Source organism: Eulemur rufifrons, chromosome 5 (assembly GCF_041146395.1).
Source record: "Eulemur rufifrons isolate Redbay chromosome 5, OSU_ERuf_1, whole genome shotgun sequence".
NCBI lineage: Eukaryota > Metazoa > Chordata > Mammalia > Primates > Lemuridae > Eulemur > Eulemur rufifrons.
The window spans coordinates 46,914,389-46,927,945 of NC_090987.1; the positions used below are offsets into that span (position 1 = coordinate 46,914,389).

At 41.7% G+C, this 13,557-nt stretch overlaps 1 pseudogene; it reads left to right on the forward strand.

Moving 5' to 3' along the window:
* Positions 1-8,101: 8,101 nt before the first annotated feature.
* Positions 8,102-13,200, forward strand: LOC138383185 (tigger transposable element-derived protein 1-like; annotated as a pseudogene).
* Positions 13,201-13,557: the final 357 nt, after the last annotated feature.

The window sequence follows — 13,557 nt, forward strand, 5'->3', positions numbered from 1 at the left end:
CAAATTCTTTGCCAAATTTTACAAAGCAAGAAATTTTCAAAGTATGACATGAAGCTGATCTATCCTTCTAACTCGGCAGCTGTTGACATCTGTATCACCTTAAGCCAATGCTGGTAACTAGACTGAATGTTAATCTGAGTTCTACTTTTTCTCTTTTAAAATGACAGCCCCACTCTTTGTCACAAAGACCCAAGTTAGTTAGTGATATTTATTTTCATTAACTGACATTGAGTTCACTTTCATTTTTACTAGAGAAGATCTTTTGGTCAGTTGGAAACTTGGCTTAGAAGCCCAGTTTCTAAAGGAGGCAACCATTTCTCCAGCTACCTTGGTTCTATTGGCACGAACCTCCTCTGTTTTTGTCAGGCAATGGGTAACGACCGTATCCTTTATTGTAGTCAGGATTTAGGTGCAGGATCACTGCTAACCCAAAGGGCTGTCTTTCTGAAAATTGGGAAAAGGTCTCCTCCTCAGCAGAACACATCCCCACAGGTTCAAAGCTGACTTGTACCAGGGCAAATAGTTGACTGGGTCCCAGCACTCACTTTGCAGCCTTGTATTGCTGGGGGCTTTAAAGTCGCCTATCCCTGTGTTAAGGGCCACCTAGGACTTCTAACAGTAGCTGATTAGGCACTGTCAGGCCCCACCTTGATTGGTTGCAGGAACTCCATCCTGGCTGGTGGCCCTTGAGTTTATTTGTGGTAGCAGAGATTTGAGTTCCCTTTAACAGGATGTTATGTTTAAGGAAAAGGGGGGAAAGGAAAAGGTCATCAAAACAGACAGGACCAGAAAACGGGCTTTTGGGCTGGACAGACATTTTATAGATCTAAAATGGATATTCCAGGAGTTGAATTATTGCACTTTAAGTGCATCTTTACAATACTTTCATGAGATCAATTGGGGTCAGTTCAGGTCTAGGCACACGACTGGCCAATGTTACAGGGACAGAATTCTGTAATCTTGACGGCATGGCTCCTAGACCTTATCAGTCTCTGTCTCTGGCCTCACCCTCACTTTTACGACCTCATCTGACTCAGACTGATGCAGTGGTTTGCAGGTGGTGGGTTGTTCACAGGGGGGGGGGGCTGATGCACAACCTTGGCAGACCCGAGATGTCATGAGAAGGGATTTGACAGAGGTCTGTACACAGGTGTCACACAGGTATCCTGGAAACAGGAAGGATTTCTTCAGAACTGTAAAATACTAGATTATGAGTTGATACTACATAGATACAATATGAATGACACTTTAAAGGGAAGGCTTTGGCTCCATGGAATTGTTTAAGCATCAGATTTTAAGCATACTTGTCAGTGTCCTCATGTTTCCCATTTCATTGATCAATAAGAAGGACAATGCTTATTTTTAAAAGATAATCCAGTATTTAAAATCAATAAGAAAAGGACAGTTCTCCCAGCCTTATATTACTTGTATTCAACTTTTAAGCTTGTGTTTATATGCACATAGCAAAGATTCCTGTGGGCCCCCGAGTCCCTGGAGACTTGTCAGGTTTGGCCAGATCTGTCTCCAGATTATGTCTTGAAAGTTCCCTTCTCTTCTGTCCCCATAGTTTCCAAACCGCTGTCCTCTCTTGCCTGGGCTATCAGTAGCCTTCTAACTATTCCTCGACCCCTGCCGCCTTCTGGCTCATACGCCATGTTCCAGCCAGAGAGGTCCCTCCTTTGCTTAATGCTTTCCACTGACTTTACATTGACCACAGACAAAATGTTTAAATGCCTAATGCAGCCCACGCTCAATGCCACCTGCCTGCCTAGCAGCTCCATCTCCTCCCACCTTCCTGGGGCCCCAGTGTGGCCTCCCTCTGAGTTCGGCAATTGCAAAGAGTTCTTTCCTACCCTGCGCCTTCTAGCAGGTTGTTTTCTTAGCCTGGCTCTCTCCTTCCTATCTCTTCATCTTGCTGAGGCCTATTTCCTTGCTCAAGGCCCAGGCTCAGACCCGCTTCCTTGGAGAGGACTTGCTTGCTCGCCCCTTACAGCTTTCAGTGTCAATTAGATTCCATACAACCCTCTGCACATTCCCCAAGCCCAGCTCCGATCACTCAGTACTGACTGACCTATGGTGTTTCCTGAGAAGACTGAAGCTCCATGAAGACCGGCTGTGAGAGTCTGTTCTCCTCTTTACCTGCTACAGGTGCACGAGCCTCACCTGGAGAGAAGGTGCCATGTCATGGTGGGTCACATCAGCTCTGGAGCCAGACTGCCTGGGCTGGATTCCAGCTCTGTCCTTCTGACTTGGGGTAAGTGACCTAACACCTCTGTATGTCAACTTCCTCATCAGCACAGTAGTCCCTGCAGCACCTGCGCCATTAGATTTTCTTTTCTGTCAAATGAGGATAATGTTAGGCCCCTTCCACAATGAGAAGTTATGAGGCTTCACAGTTAATGTGTGTAAAATGCTTAGGAAGGCTTTGGGCACCCACTAAGCAATGTTAGTAATTATTTTAGCAAGCATTCTTTCAAGCAATTGATATTTTTAATTGAAAAAAATGAGTTAATTCATACCACTTTGGTCACAGATTTCCTTCCCATTTTGGATAATTCTTCCTTGATTTAAATTATATAACACAATATAGAGAATATAAAATTCTCCTGGTTAACACAATTAATTGAGAATTATGACTTTCCCTTTATCAAGAAAGATATGATAAATGACATAAAAATACCAGACTTGCAGTATATATCAATTCATAGTTGTAACGGATATTTTTTGACACTTTATTTGCTTTTTCATTACAGTCCAGGCCTAAAATGATGGCTCCCACAGCATCCCAGATTTGGCACCTCTTTTGATGGAAAAATGGAAGAAGGGCCTGGAAAAATCTCTGATAATTAGCAGAGAGAAGAGCTATTTTGTTCTTTTCTTCATATAATTTTTCTTATCATCAAAATGTATTTATTAGGAACATTGCCATAGAGAAAAATCAATGAAGTAGTTGCCAGCTTCTTAATTGGTGCCAGGACAAACTGCCTAAATGAACAGTAACTACCTATATTTTTGGTCTCTTTTTCATTCAATGAATAAATCCATTACGTGAGTAGAGAGAACAGTGAAAAGAACATTTGTCTCTGCTCAAACCTTAGCTGTCTATGGTTGCAATGCCTCTTTGTGGTTATTTTCTATAACTATCCTGTCATTTAGTACAGCATATTTATGATTTTAGATAATAGCTCACAAAGTTTAGAAAAACCATTGTGAGCCTTATGCCAAGGTAGCCTGCTATGTTGAAATGGCTTCTCTCATAATGCACTGGTAGCCATGATTTGGATATGTAGTTATTTACCTAAGAATGGGGCAAAATAATCGAGTATTTTCTTAATGCTGGTATACCATATTCTGGAGAGTTGTTCTAGTTTTTTTGTTGTTGCTGTTATTTTTTATAAAAAGTATACACATGTGTGTGCAGGCTTTGCGCTGATCATTGAAGAAAGATAAGCTCTGCTTTGTAATGCCAATAGTTTCCCGTTTCTCTCAGGGCATGAGTTAGTTGCCTGCTTTACTGAGTTCTGAAAATGCTTTTGTATATAAAATTACACCTTAATTTAGTACATCAAACTCATACCTATTTTGGTTAGAAGATTGGAACATAATTAGTGTCCTGAGTTGTTGGCTGGTTTATCCTCCGCTGACTAAATTTAGATGTATAGAACCATTTTATATTAAAGGCCATTTTTATGTGCTATTTGTTAAGTTCTATTTTTTATTTAAAATAAACCTATATATTTTTCCACAGCTTCCCACCTCCCCGTCCCCAGATTATCTCTCCTGCTATCAAATTAGCTCTTTTAAGTTTCTGACAATCTTATGCTTGTGTATATTTTTAAATGTAAAAATAAAATCTTGCTGTATGCACTGCTTGGTAACCTCATTATTTTCACTTAGTAAGTACTGTGAATATACAAGGCACAGGATTTTTTTAAAATAAATGTTATGAAAATTTTGCTATTTAAGAAGTACCACAACAACCATAGCTCTGACTCTTAGATCACATTTCTCCAGGGCTCGACTGCTGGAATACTGACTCTGCAAACTGAGATCTGGCTGGGTCCAGGCAGTCCACACAGCCACACCAAGGTTGCACCCAAGCACAGAAGCTTAGGATTAGTCTTACAAAGCGTTAGGCTTGGTTAGCTCCCCAGTGAATGAAGGGCAATCCAGGGCAAAAGTCTGTCGTTCATAGTTTGATTGTTTTTACAGCACCTATAGATATAGTGATTAAAATAATCTTCATGTTCAAAGTGCAGATGCATGCCCATTTTATTGGATTCGTGCTTGCTGAGAGCAGGCCAAATATCACATGCAGGCACAGTCTACCTGCCTAACTCTGGACGTTGTCTGGATTTAGGCAGCTGAGAGCAGAGTTGGAGTAGTTTTCCTTGGCTAAAGCTTGAGCATCCTCTCTAACCTTTTCTATTGTGGTATAATACACGTAACGTAAAATTTACTGTCTGAACCATTTTCAGTGTTCAGCCCAGTGGCATTAAATACATTCACATTGTTGTGCAACCGTTGTTTGAGTTAAGCAGCAAGGTGGATTATGCTAAGGGTTTATTTTTTTCCTTTGGGTACCCTTCTCCCTCCAGCAGTGATTGATGAGGACACACAGCTAACCAGAAGTACTTGGAATTTCTGGATACTTGAAATTTCATTCCACATAAAGTACTTTGTGATATTGCATGACTGTCTAGAATGATTTTGAGTTTTTCGCTATTACCTAGGAGTATAGAGCTTTGTATAAAGCTGCTAGTATTAATGACATGGATCAATACCAGGAGATAGTTTTCAAAGAACTTGACTTTTAAAAGTGGACACTTTATTCCTCTCTTAACGCCCCAAAATTTTGAAGCAGTGGACATCAGTGCTACTTTTTATTTCATCAGACAATTACAACTTTGGGTGCACACATAGCCACCAAGCACAGTGTTGTTATGTTTGATTGCACTCACAATAACCAATCAGACTGCTTTTGTACAACACGCAACGAGGCAACTTTGAGACTGAACTCAATCACTTGTTCTAGGAGTGCCATCCTTGACGAGATTGAACAGGTGGGCTCTCTATAAAGCCATCATGCCTCTGTCATTTGGATTTAAAGAATAGCCAGTACCAGGAAGACATGGGTTTTGTCTCTGATTTCCTTTCTGTACTCTTCAAAGAACACAGACCCTGCAGATGTGCCGGGCGAGCCTCCGATGGCTCCCCAGGTACTCGTGCATGGTCACATGAACCAGTCGGGAAACCCAACATGCGTGCAGACCAATTTTCATTTGAATTCCCTGTGTAGACCCACTTATTTTTGCTGAGTGTTAATCTGAATGAGTGTTGAAATCATGAATAGACCATTGCTCTTTTGTTTCCTTCCCTTCAGTTTGCCACTGTGTGTGCAAAGAGCTTTCCAGATGTGTTTCCTGGCCTGATGTACTTAGACAGTCTGTGGGATACTGGAACTAGTGTTGCTTTTCTTCTTGCTCCCTTCATCACCACCACCGTGGTGACACGGTGCCTTCTTTCTGAATATTTCATGAGGTACTAATTTCAAATGAGCAATTATGTTTTGGGTCAGCAGCTCACAGATATTTTGTGTTCATGATCTTTTTACATTCTGCTATCCTGAGTGTTTGTGTCCCCAAGATTCATATGTTGAAATTCTAACCCTCAGGGTAATGGTGTTGGGAGGTGGGGCCTTTGGGAGGTGATTAAGTCATGGGAGAGGAGCCCTCCTGTATGGGAGTAGCGCCCTTATCGAAGAGAGCTTGTTCGTCCCTTCTGCCATGTGAGGACACATGGAAGGTGCCCACTGTGAGGAACAGGCCCTTCCCAGACACCAAATCTGCTGGCACCTTGATCTTGGACTTCCCAGCCTCCAGAACTGTAAGAAATAACTTTTTGTTGTTTATAAGCCACCCAGTCTATGGTATTTTGTTATAGCAGCCTGAATAGACTAAGACACATTCTTAAAAGTTACTGGAGGCCCAAAAGAGCTTCTGCTTATGTGGATTAAATGCATATTTATCATATTAGAGAATAAAAGTAGGACTTTTAAAAATGTCAGAATATAAGATGTCACAGCAATGACATCATTATATGTCATGCTGCCTCTGGAAATTTCACTGTGCACTCATGAGAGATTGAGAGTAAAAAAAGACAATGATGACTTGGTTTTATTGTGAAAATAGTTTTAACTTTGTAGACCTCCTGAAAGGGTCTCAGTTACAGCCCAGTGTTTCCAAAACTACACTTTGAGAACCACCCTCCTAGAATAAATCTTGAATTTTTTTTAGCTCTTTATATTCTTTAAAATATTATTACTTCACAGATTTCAAAGGACATATTTTAGGAAAAGATATTTGGTAACATTCTACTTGACTTGAAGTGCAAGTGGGAAAGGTGCTTGGAAAAGAATTTTTTTCCTTCAATATACTTTTCTAGGAGTTAGATTGTCTATTTTTTCCCACCTCCTACATCTCACAAAGTTAGTCCCCTGTCAAGACTAGAGTGTTCAGTTGCAGTTAATGAACGCTGGTATAGAAATAGAAAATAAGAATGTATATATAAAATTAAACTTGTTTCCACCATGGTGTTGAAGTTTAGTTAATGGACTGTGAGTATTTGAGCCTTGTATTTGACATGCAATTAAAATAAGAGGAAAACATTCCTCCCTTGGACACTCGTTCTGCAGCGGATGGGGAGGGGGGAGGGGGGGGATGTTGGCATTTCAGGAAAATGCCATCAGGGCTGCTTGTTGCAGAGACTTCAGAGAGAAGCTACAGAGAACCAGAAGGGACCGGATGGTAACAGTAACAACAGCAACAACAAAACTTGAAAGATGGTGGATGTAGGAATTAGAGGCATTTGGCCAGCAGGTGGAAGGATAAAGGCGCATAGACCTTGATTTATGATGAGTACATAAAAATCAGTAGCCACCCAATGCGGGAGAGAAGTGGCACAGTGAAGTGGGAAAGGCTGCGTTTAGAAGTTAACCTGTGACGACTGCCACTGTGTGAATCTGGGCATGTTATTAATTCCTTCTGAACATATTTTCTCTTCTGAAGCATAATATTCTAATGCCGCTTAGCCTGGTGATTCCAAGGAGTGGAGATAATAGTTTCTGCACATGCTAGTTGCTTGCTAAGCTATAACAGGGAAGATGGGCAGGAAACAAAAAGCCACATAGTGATAACGGTGATAACGAAGATGGTTTGTTCACTCTGCACCCCACAGGCCTCCAGAAGTCTAAGTGAAAGGGGGACACCCATCTTTGCTGCCCATCCTGGCCCCCAACTTGGCCTTGACCCTGGAGCTCACTCCCCTTGTCCTGCAGGTGCCCGCAGGTGCAGCCAGGCTCTGTGCCTCTTAGCATGACGTGGACTGGAGCAAAGTGGGGCAGGCTTCTACTGTTGGAATCATTCAAAGACCTGCTGTTCTCCAGCAGCCAGGAGAGAGGCTCATTCCTGGCCAGATTCTGCTTTCAAAATCGTATGCAAGACCACAGTATCAGTCAGTAACATTCTTTCACCAAGAGGTCAATACAAGCATCCATTGCCTTCCAGTGAAGGTGGAACGGGGCAGCCCCCCTGGCATTTTACACTAAGGCATATGGAAGACAGGCCTTGCTGAGTTTTGTCTTCCCTGCCAGTATTATTACATGTCTAAGTTCGGGTGTTAATGCTTCAGATGAGTCACTCATGGCAGCAGCTAGACATTTTCTCATTATTTATTAAGAATAGTGTGACTTTTTATTTCCTGCCCATTTGCCCTCCCTCTCTTTGAACCCTCTGCAACTACCTAATTTGTCAGCACTGGCAAATTTCACTTATGTGCAGCTTTCTCCATCTCCCAGATCATTAGCAAAGGTGTAAAACACGAGGGGGAGAACAGAAAGAAATGAGATATGTTTCAGGAGTTTTTAATAACATAAGAGTACATTTAAAGATGTGAAAACGACACTTCAGATAAAGGAAAAAAAGCACACCCAAGTAATAGGATTCTCCGCGCTTGCCAGCCAAGGTTCGAATTCTGAGCAATGATAGACTACAATGTTTATTAGAGAAAAGGGGCAACTTGTAAACATGATGTTGTGTGTTAGATGTCGGCCACGGTGCATAGTGTCACCTTTCATTTTGGTATGTGCTTCAGGGAGCACGACCTGACTTCCAGGTAACCCAGGGACATCTATATGGGGTTAAACAGAGGTAGGGAAGATGGTTAGGAAAATAAAAAAAGCCACAGCATTCTTAACTCACTAAGACTTGGTGAAACATTCTCTCCTGGGCTGCACGGCAGACTGTTCTTTTGGAAATCTCCAGTTTCACAGGAACTGGGCAAGCGACACCATATGCTTAACTGCCTGGCTTTCCTTTGAACTTAGATGAACCTAAACTACTACCATCCTGTTTTACACCCGACCGGGAGCTGTGATCCAGCAATCACCAACAGCCTCAAAGGCTTCGCCTGTCTGCTGGGTGCTGTGGACATCAATGGAAGGATGTCAATAATGAATTGGACACTTACTCTACGGCACTTCATTTTAGTCACTGGAAAAAGAGTTCATTCCCTTAAGGACATACAATATATTTTTTAGGAAAATAAGCTAAGGACACATGACAAACTGAACAAGGACAGCTGTTAGCACAAGATAAAGTGGCAACACAAAGATCCGGGCTTGGGGACTGCACCATGTGGGATGCTTTGCACTCAGGGACCTCAGGATGATCTTCTAGGGTGAAGGGAGAAAATACCAGAACCACCGATGTTCATCTTTTATCTACTTTTAATTTCTATCTTTGTGATGCTTTAAAATATGCATTCACCATGTTCATTAGGTGGTACATTTATGCAGTTTATAAATGTGCATGCATACATGTTTTGCTGATGCGGTTCTTGTTCAATAAAGCTGAGGGACCCCTGCAGCAGGCAGCGAGAGCCTAAGTAGCTCACAGGAGAAAGAGATCAATGTGGGCTCCAGGCAAAAGGCGATGAGGGGCAGAATTTGAATGGGCAGAAGAGAGAGGGGAGAATATCCCAGTCCAGGAGACAAGAGGAGCCAAAGAAGTTCTCAAGACTGGAAAGAGACTGACCGGTCTAGGGAGGAGGGAATGTGCTGGAGAATGGGACAATGACAGATCCAGGGTTGTCAGCGACAGCAGGGTAGGGCATTCAATCCGTGACTGCAGAGTGAGACCCAACAGGTGAAGGACATGAAGAAAAGAGAGAGGAGAGTGGATAGTTATGAGGTTTTGACCTGAACTCTGGCAGGTTGAAAGTCATGTTTACAGAGAACTCATTTGCCAGAAGAATGAAGCCTGGGTTGAAAGGGGAGGTGTAAGGTAGGGGTTTTTGGAAGAAATAGTGCACAGAAGGTGGAAGCAGATTGTATTCAAGTGGTAAAGAAGCAGCAAGAGCCACCGCTGGTTCTGGTTAGGAACTAAGGCTGTCCTGAAGTTCATCATCAAGACGATGCCCCTGACAGAGCACTGAGCGCTCGGCAAGCTCAGGCAGGCTCTGGGTCGCACAGACTCGGTGCTGAGTTCAAGTTTACTGCTTTCTTCAGCTGTGTCACCACAGGCAAGATTCTTTAACCTCTTAAACCCATTTTCTCACCTGTAAAATGGGGATAATAGTGCCTGCCTCACGGGGTTATGGTGAGGACTCAATGGGATAACAAATTAAAGCCTTTTGCAAAGGACTTATCAACACAGTGTTCAGAATGTTCTCTTAATATATATATATTTTTCTTTTTGAGAAGGGGTCTTGCTCTGTCACCCAGGCTGGAGTACAGTGGCATCATCATAGCTCACTGTAACCTCAAACTCCTGAGCTCAAGGGATCTCCCCACCTCAGCCTCCAGAGAGCAGCTGGGACCACAGGCACATGCCACCATGCCCAGCTAATATTTTTAGTTTTTTGTAGAGATAGATTTCACTATGTTGCCCAGGCTGGTCTTGAACTCTTGGCCTCAAGTGATCCTCCCACCTCAGCCTGCCAAAGTGCTGGGATTACAGGCATGAGACACCACTCCTGGCCTCTCATAAAAACTTTTAATAAAAATGTACTTTATTTTAATGAAAACAGCAACAAAATGTAAACATTAATTATATTAGGTGCTCTTTAGAAACAAACTTAAAAGAAAATACATATACATAACCATTTTCTCTTGACTTAGTTTTCTGTTCCTTTTATTTTTTGTGTTTCCCAATTTGTGCCTTCAAAAGCATGTGTTTAGTTTTCACCCATGTGTCCTCGTCTGAATCCCTGCACTCCTCCGCGCTCAGGGACTCCTGCTCGGTGCGTGCGAACAGCATTTACACCGAGGGGTTCCGAACCTCAGCTGCGCAGCGTCGCTGGGCTGAGCGAGGGTCACTCTTTGAGAACCACTGTTGTAGAAAACGAAGTCCCAAGTTTTTTTCCCAGGTATATACCAGGTTTGGGTCTTTGGCTCTGCAGTTAACTCCCGCCTCCCTCAGCTGAAGGAATCATTGGCGGTGCTGGTGTGCTTGGGGCACGGAAGACAGGGTGTTACTTTCACCTACTTGGTTTTAGCCTCGCCGTTGTTCCTTAAATGTGGAAGAGCAGAAAATACCAGAAATGCCTGTAGACTGGGTTTTCTTCCACATCAGAGAGATATAACAAAGCTTTGTTCTGCCGTTAAAAGTAATCTTAGAGTTTTTTTTCTAGCCACATGGGAAGAATGTCCAGAAGTAGCCAGCCTCCTCTCTTCCTGTATCCATTAGTATGGGTGATTGGACATTTCTGCATAATGAAACTTAATTACAGTGGTTCCCTTAGCAATGGCTGCAACTCATACACTTGAGTCAAACAAAAAATGTGTTCTGATATGCAGATTTTATTTACAAATTCAAGCTTATGTTGCTCTGCATAATCAGTGCCAAAAAAAAAAAAAACAACACCAAAAAAGCAACAAAAAACCCACATTCAAGCTTATGCTAAAGGACAATTTTTTTTACAATTATTTAAAAACTTTTTAAGATTATTGTAAAATCCTCATAATACAGGCATACCTTGTTTTATTGCAGTTTGTTGTATTGCACTTTGCAGAAATTGCGTTTTTTACAAATTGGAGGTCTGTGGGGACCCTGAGTCAAGCCAGTCTGTCAGTGCCATTTTTCCAATAGCATGCACTCACCTTTTGTCTCTGTGTCATCTTTTGGTAATTCTCACAACATTGCAAACTGTATTATTACTATTATGTCTGCTATGGTGATATCTGACCAGTGATCTTTGATGTTACCATTGTAATTGTTTTGGGGCATCATGAACCGTCCCCATATAAGAGAGCAAACCTAGCTGATCAGTATTGCCTGTTCTCTGACTGCTCCACTGATCGGCAACTTCCTGTCCTCAGGCCTCTCTCTTCCCTGAGACTCGACAATATTGAAATTAGGCCAATTAATAACTCTATAATAGCCGGTAAGTGTTCAAGTGAAAGGAAGAGTGGCATGTCTCTCACTTTAAATCAAAAACTAGAAATAATTAAGCTTAGGAAGGCATGTCGAAAGCCAAGATAGGCTGAAAGCTGGGCCTCTTATGCCAGACAGTAGCTAAATTGTGAATGCAAAGGAGAAGTTTTTGAAGGAAATTAAAAGTGCTACTCCAGTGAACACACAAATGATAAGAAAGTGAAACAGCCTCATTGTTGACATGGGGGAAATTTGAGTGGCCTGGATAGAAAATCAAACCAGCCACAACATTCTCTTAAGCCAAAGCCTAATCCAGAGCAAGACCTAACTCTCTTCAATTCTCTGAAGGCTAAGAGAGGTGAGGAAGCTGCAGAAGACAAGTCAGAGGCTAGCAGAGGTTGGTTCATGAGGTTTGAGGCAAGAAGCCGTCTCCATAACATAAATGTGCAAGGTGAAGCCGAAAGTGCTCATGTGGAACCTGCAGCAAGTTATCCAGAGGATCTAACTAAGATGGTTCATGAAACAGGCTACACTAAACTACAGATTTTCAGTGGAGATGCAACAGCCTTCTATTGGAAGAAGACGCCATCTAGGACTTTCATAGCTAGAGAGGAGAAGTCATGCCTGACTTCAAAGCTTCAAAGGACAGGCTGACTCTCTTAGTAGGGACTAATGCAGCTGGTGACTTTAAGTTGAAGCCAATACTCGTTTATCATTCTGAAAATCCTAGGGCACTTAAGAATTATGCCAAATCTCTGCCTGTGGTCTGTAAACGGAAAAATAAAGCCTGGATGACAGCACATCTGTTTATAGCATAATTTACTGAATATTGTAAGCCCAGTATGGAGACCCACTGCTCAGAAAAAAAGATTCCTTTCAAAATATTACTGCTCATTGACTATGCACCTGGCCACCCAAGAGCCCTGATGAAGATGTACAAGATTAATGTTGTTTTCATGCCTGCTAATACAACATCCATTCTGCAGCCCACGGATCAAGAAGTAATTTCAACTTTCAAGTCTTGTTATTTAAGAAATACATTTCATAAGGCTATAGCTGCTATAGTCAGTCCTTTGATGAATCTGAGAAAAGTCAGTTGAAAACCTTTTGGGTAGGATTCACCATTCAAAATGCCGTTAAGAACATTTGTGATTCACAGGAAGAGGTCAAAATGTAATATCAACATTAACAGGAGTTTGGAAGAAGTTGATTCCAACCCTCATGGATGACTTTGAGAAGTTCAAGACTTCAGCAGACAAAGTCATTGCAGATGTGGTGCAAATAGCAGGAGAACTAGAATTAGTGGAGCCTGAAGATGTGACTGAATTACTGCAATGTTACGAGAAAATTTGAATGGATGAGGAGTTGGTTCTTATGAATGAGCAAACAAAGCGGTTTCTTGAGATGGAATCTACTCTTGGTGAAGATGCTGTGAGCATTGTTGAAATGACAACAAAGGATTTAGATTATTACATAAATTTAGTTGCTAAAGTAGCAGCAGGCTTTGAGAGGATTGACTCCAATTTTTAAAAAAGTTCTACTGTGGGCAGAATGCTACCAGACAACATTGCATGATACAGAGAAATCTTTGGTGAAAGGAAGTGTCAATGAATGCAGCAAACTTCATTGTTGTCTTAGTTTAAGAAATTACGAGACTCACCCAACCTTCAGCAACACCACCCTTATCAGTCAGCAGCCATCCACATGAAGGCAAGACCCTCCACCAGCAAAAAGATTACAACGTGCTGCAAGTTCAGATGATTATTAACATTTTTTATCAATAAAAATCTTTTAAACTAAGGTATATACATTTTTAAAGACATAATGCTATTACGCATTTTATAGACTACAGTATAGTACAAATATAACTTTTATATGCACGGGAAACCAAAAACTTCATATGACTCACTTGATTGTGATATTTACTTTATTGCAGTGGTCTGGAAGTGAACCCACAATATCTCCAAGGTATGCCTGTATAAAATTTAACATCTTAACTATTTTTAAGTGTACAGTTTAGTAGTGTTAAATGTACTCACACTGTTGTGCAACCCATCTGCAGAAGTTTTTATTTTCCCCAAGAGAAACTCTATGCCCGTTAAACCTCAACTCCCATTTACTCTTC